Source organism: Oxyura jamaicensis, chromosome 5 (genome assembly GCF_011077185.1).
Source record: "Oxyura jamaicensis isolate SHBP4307 breed ruddy duck chromosome 5, BPBGC_Ojam_1.0, whole genome shotgun sequence".
NCBI lineage: Eukaryota > Metazoa > Chordata > Aves > Anseriformes > Anatidae > Oxyura > Oxyura jamaicensis.
This window is the reverse complement of record NC_048897.1, coordinates 44,178,623-44,184,727: the sequence shown is the minus strand read 5'-3', so window position 1 is coordinate 44,184,727 and position 6,105 is coordinate 44,178,623.

Genomic DNA, 6,105 nt, shown 5'->3' with positions numbered 1-6,105 from the left:
AATGGTGAAGCTGGGTGCTGCTATAATACACATAACCCTTCTTACTCCCCCCAGCCCCTGGAGAGTGAAGTCTTCAAGAAAGCCTGCTCCCTTACAAGCCACCATTAGCAGCCCTTCTTTATCAGCAGGATATTTTCTCAGCTAAGAAACACTGGTGAGCATTCAGAGGACTTTGCACTAAAACTCTTGTGGTCCTTGGTGCCATGAGCACCACGTCCCCGCTGTCCCCAGAGAGCGGTGGGCCACCCCTGCCAGGCATCATCGCAAGCTTGCGAGGCTATTCCTTACCTCCCAGCCCCCTGAGGCTAACTCACAGCCGTGCTCTTAGCTCAAAGTGAACTGAGAAAGGAAAGAAAATCCCCACAGAGGATGTCCAGCAGTGCTTTGGGTTGCCTCCTGCTCAGCCCCCTGGCACAGCAGCAGCCACGCTGTGCCAGCCCTGCTGCCCAGCCGGCACACTTGGTGCTGTTGTTCAGCCCTGCCGTCAGCAGCAACGCATGTTCCCAACAAGATTTTGCCATCTGGAGGAAGCTTTGTGAAATTACCTTCCACCCAGCAGCACAAGCCTGGTTTCCTTCCAGGCCTCCAGGCACAGCGGTGAGAGCGGATTAACCTGTGCATCGGTGCTGCCAGCCTGGTGGACCAGGCGAAGCTGGGACCTTCCCGTCAGGACGAGTCAACCAGGGAGAAGAAAATAGAAAAAGAAGCAAAAAAGGACTGGAAAATAAGAAAGAGAGAACCCATCAAATTCAAGCGACAGCACCAGGTGCCACAGGGCTGTGGCTGTGGATTTTGTGGCAAGCAATTGCTGCAATTCAGTAGCCAATTCTTGCAAACTATGGGTCAACGAGAGATTTGCAGCCTGGCTTTAATGGAAAACCAGGTTTGTTCTCAGCTGCTTGGCTGTGTGAACCTGGCACCTTTTTCTGACTCCTAATGCCCCATGCAGTGGTATTTATATATATGGTATATACATATGGTATGTATATATGGTGTATATACATATGGCTTATATATATATGGTGTGTATATATATATGGTATATATACATGGTATATATGGTATTTATATTCATAGTGTTTTCACTCTACCTTGCAAAGATCATCCCAGTTAGTACTAGGTGCTGATGGTGAGGAGGTACTGGGGTCCAGATGCTGGGCTGATGGGGATGTAGAGGTGGTGGGGACAATCTAGGCACGATGTAAAGCTTAGGAAATGACATCAGAGCTCCATGTCCCTAAATACCTGGATATTTCTGGAAGTGTTGGCAGAGGAGGGAGCCAGCCCAGGACTGGGGCATGGTGAAGGCTCTCTGTGTGCTCTCTGCAAGGCTTTGCACGCACAGCCCGAGCTCCCACTTCACAGCCTCTCAAGCACTTCTGGCTCTCCCCTCGCAAAGTATGGTGCCATCGCAAAAAGTGACAACTGAGCTGGCCTCGGGGGTTTCCATGGCGACCCAGCCTGATTACCCATCCAATTTGTTCAGTCGGAGAGAAAAGTGATTTTTCTTTTTGCCTCCTCGAGGTGAACCCTTGCTCAAGTCTAACCCATTTCTCCCTGGTTCCCAGGCAAGTGCTCTTGCATCCCCACTACCCCTGGGCTCCTATGCCTGCACCTTAGCTGTGCTGCCCTCTCCCATGGGAGATCCCATACAGGATCACATGCAGAGCTCTTTGTGCCTGCCAACAGCACCAAAATCTCCCCAAAATGTGGGGTCGGTCAGGTCCTTCTCATGTGCTGCTTCATCCCTTCTTCCAGCACAGCCCAGATCAGGGCTCTGTAGCTGGGGGAAACTTCACTGACCATGCACCTGATGCTCTTCCCTTGGCGTTTATTAGCAAGGTTGGCCAGCACAAGAGGTCTGGTCACCTCACACACCACTGCTGTAACACCCATTTCCCTCCCACCCACAGCATTTGGAGTTTCTTCAGGTGCAGACACATACAGACATAAAAATACGTCTTGCAAACATATGGAAGCCTTGATTCCTTCAGAAATTATGTTGAAAACTGCTGGGAACATTTCCTACATTTCCTTTCCCGCTGCTTTTTAAGGCTCACAGGTGACGTTGCCACACTTCTCCCTGGAAGTGCGGAGTGATTCAGCAGGGAAAGCTCATGGCTTTATCCCATCAGCTGCCTCCCAGAGCTGGAACCTGGAGAAACAGAAACCCCAGCCCACTGCAGGAGTCGTGGTAAGCACCAGGGCCTGCAGCCAGCCTCGGATGTGAGCAGAGATGCTGCCTTGGGAAATCCAAGCACAGGCAACTCTGCAATCCCAGAAGATAGCAGAGTATGTAATTGAAGCCAGTCCTGCACAAATAATGAAAAAAATCCCATCAGGTGCTGCCAAGTCCCTGGCCCACAGTGTGTGGTGGGGCAGCTGCCCTGGGAGAAGGTCACCTTTCCCTGCAGTGAGGGGTGCCAGCAGAGCAGACTTATTGCAGCCCGGGTGTTTTTAGCAGCCTCGGCGGTGATGGATGAGGCAAAGGCACACACAGAGGCTGCGTGCACCTGTGTGGGTATTGCCTCCTGCAATATATTGCTCCACCTGCAGTATTTCTCTTCCTGATCGCAGGGCGTATGGGGAGATGTGGGAGGGCTGGTCCTTCAGCTGAAAAGCCCATCATATGCTGATCAGCCTCTGCTGGGGGCCACCAGCCTGCGAGGCCAGTGGCAGAGCCCCTGACCCTTGCAGCAGCCTTGGGATTGCAGTGCCACAGCTTAGCGCCCCCAGGAAGAGGCTGCCGTCCTTTAATATGTGCTTAATTTGACCTGCCGAGTTACTGCAGCATCGTGCTTCCCTTCACAACCCGCCCTAGGTGTCTGCAAAAATATTGGCTTGACAGCACTGAGAAAAGCTGGGGCTTCTGTGGGACAGAGCCTGGTTCATCAGCACAGGACCAGCCCTGAGCTTGGCTCTGGAGAGCTTCTCCTTCAAGATGACCATGGGCTGAGCAGGAATAAAGCCGTCCCTAGCAGCTCAAGCAGAATTAGAGCACTCCATAGCTCATTTAGGTGACGAAGAGCAAACCACTGCTGGAGCACAGGCCCCTGCTGCTGTGCATGCCACCACAGTCTGCCTCACTGCACCGACACCTCCAGCCCACCGTGCTCCAAAAGTTTACCTGTGCCTGGTTAATAGTTTTTGTATCCCCAGGGCTGAAGCTCTGGAAGGTTGGATTTTCCTTACCTTTCTGCTGGGGAACAACCAAGAACTAGTGCTTTATTTAAATATATATTTCTGTACTTTTTTTTTTTTTTTTTTTTTTTTTTTTAAAATAAGTGTTTTTGAAGTCTCATTGAAGATGTTGTCACTGGAATCATTATATTTCTATAGAGATCATAATGACTCCTTTTGAAGAGTTAGTCTCAGTCAGTCAGTGCTTAATTCACATATCAATGACTCCATAAACCCTAAATCCACAAATCTTCCGAAACTGCTCTGATCTGTTGTGGCACTGAGCGCCTGCAGGGGCTCCTTGGCGCGGGGCTGTCCCCGCAGAGCTGTTGGCTGACCAGAGTCCATTTAATTATGCTATTATAAACAATCCCTGGTGGTTGGTCCTTCATTTCTGTTAATGCATAATCCCCATGAAAACCAGTAGAAAAGGTGCTGGGACCCCTGGAGCAGCTCCTGGGGAGGTTGGTGGGAATGGCTCTCGCTTGCACCCCGCTCAGTGCCCCCCCTGCACCAAGCAGCCCGGCTGTGCAGCCCGCTTCCCCAGGGATCCCGGCTCCGAGCGGCGTGTCGGCTGTGTGCGCCCACAGCCCTCCCCAGGCAGACTGTCTGGCTGGCATTTTGGCTTTTATGCTCAGAGGGTATTTGTGCAGCCGTATTTTGAAACCTCCTAATGCATGGGTCTGTAAAGGAACTAATTGCAGTAGCATAACAGGTGCTGCTATAGAAATGCAGCTTTCTTTTTTCATAGTGTTTAATTTGATTTAAAGCACTGACAGGGACGCAATGAATCGTACACACACTGGTGGGTTTTGCCCCTCCTCCCCCTGTCCCCTGTGTACAAAACCAACACAGGCACAGCTCCTCTGGCATCACTCGGACAGCAGGCATTCTGCAAAGTGTCTGGCTGTTACCTGTCCTTGCATCCCTGGTCCTGCCTTCCTCCTGTGATGTGGAGGCTGCAGACCCATCCTGGCACATCAGCATTGGTGAAATTTCTGCTGCTGTACCACGATGGATGCCCCGGTGTTTTGGTGCTGCCACACAAAACCCAATTCCCGGTGATATTTGCAAGCTCCACACAGTCCTTTAAGAAAGCCCATGTATCAGCTTTCCACAAGAGATAGGGAAAAAACAAAATGCTTGATAAAAACAAACAAACAAACAAACAAACAAACAAACTTGTAAAGGCTTAGATGTAAACCAAAAAGTTGGATGTAATCACCAACCGTGCATGTCCATGTGCCAGAAAAAGCCTGCAGAGGAAGGAGCTGGGAGGAGGGAAGCCCTGGTGTGGTGGCCCAGCTGGGTGTCCCCTCCCTGGGACTGCCACTGTGTCACCCCAAGGCCTGCTGTAATTTAACCTGTCTGCATGGACGGGCAGGTGTATTCACACGTGTGCACATATGTAGGGTGCAGCAGATTTGCTCCCTTCCTATGAAGCCTTGCAGAGGTTTCATCCTCTTCTAGTGTTTCCATCTCATTCCTTCTGCAAGGCTCAAGTGCTGGGAGTTGAGGAGGATTAAAGCACACACTCATTTTTATTTTACTCTCTGAGTCATGTTGGTGAGAAATCATCTACTGCTGGGTCTGAAACTCAGGCTCTGCCCAGCAAACCTTGTAGGCATGGAAGTGAACGATGGTGCGGACTGAAGACCCAGCTTTCCTCTCTGCCCAGCTGGAAGGGGAGGAACCCAGAGCTCACAGAGGCAGGAGAAGGCAGGGTGGAGGTCTCGGAGGGCTGTCTGCCCATGTCCCTGTGTCCTGACAGCTCAGAGCAGACCCTGCTGCCATCCTGGTCCTCAGGTGTGGGGACCGCTCACCAGGGTGAGGGTCCTCTCCCAGGGTGAGGTCTGGGACCCTCGCTGCTTCTCGATGCAGCCATCGCCAGACAGGCTTCCCACCACTGCTACAGGAACAGAAAGGGAAGAGAAAGGAAAACAATTAATGGTGAAATCAGCAGATGGGAGTGAGCTGAGCTTCCTGCCTGTTTCTATGGAGCCTGCCCCAGCTCTGGGTGGCTCTGAGCGCCCTCCCTTCCTGGAGGGACACCTTTCCCCACAGGGATCCACAGCGCTGATGGCAGGTGGGCACCACACCATGGGGCAGCCCACTCGCTTGGCTTCCCAGCAAGAAATTTGGGAGAAAAATCCATTTGTGACTCAATCAGATTTAAAATTTTCATTTTTTTTTTTTTTTTTTTTAAATGTTCTATGTGAAATCTTGCCTGTTATTCCTGCGCCTCTCTGTTCTGCTCTCAGCTACCTGTGGGCAGAAGTGGAGGGCAGTAGGTGATGGGCAATGATGAAGGCAGAGAGACGATTAAAATGCAGGAGACAACTTCACCAAGCCCAGCCCTAAAACATGATTGTTTTTTCTGCGGCTGAAGCTATTTGGAGAACCCAGCCCCCCGTCTGCAATCAGCACTCCCCACAGGGTGCTGTCCCGGCAGCAGCACACACACAAGTGGCATTCCCACTCTGCACCTCTTGGTTTGCTGCCCTGCCAAATGTCAGGGTTTTGCAGGAATCTATAGGTGCTGTTACCAAGCAGCTCCAGCTGACTCAGGCTTCAGCCCTCCCTTAGAAACTTGCATTTTAGGCCATTTCTAGCATTTTTCCAGAAAAGCAAACTTGGATATGCTTGAATTAACAAAGCTCCAAAGACATTCCTTCATCTTTCTGCATTCTTTGTTTTCTAATCAGCCATTCAGGAGTCCTTTAGTTGGAAGGGGAGAATGAGGATGAGAGAACATGACACTGAGGGGGAAAGGTGTATAAATCCTCCCCCTCTCTGACTGCAAAGTAGCAATCAGACCGAGATCTCTCATTTCAAATCCAAGCACAAATTTCGTCCCCAGCCTGCTAAAGAATCAAGGGATAAACAACGAAGCCAAATTTGTATTGCTTCTCTGGCTATTGCACA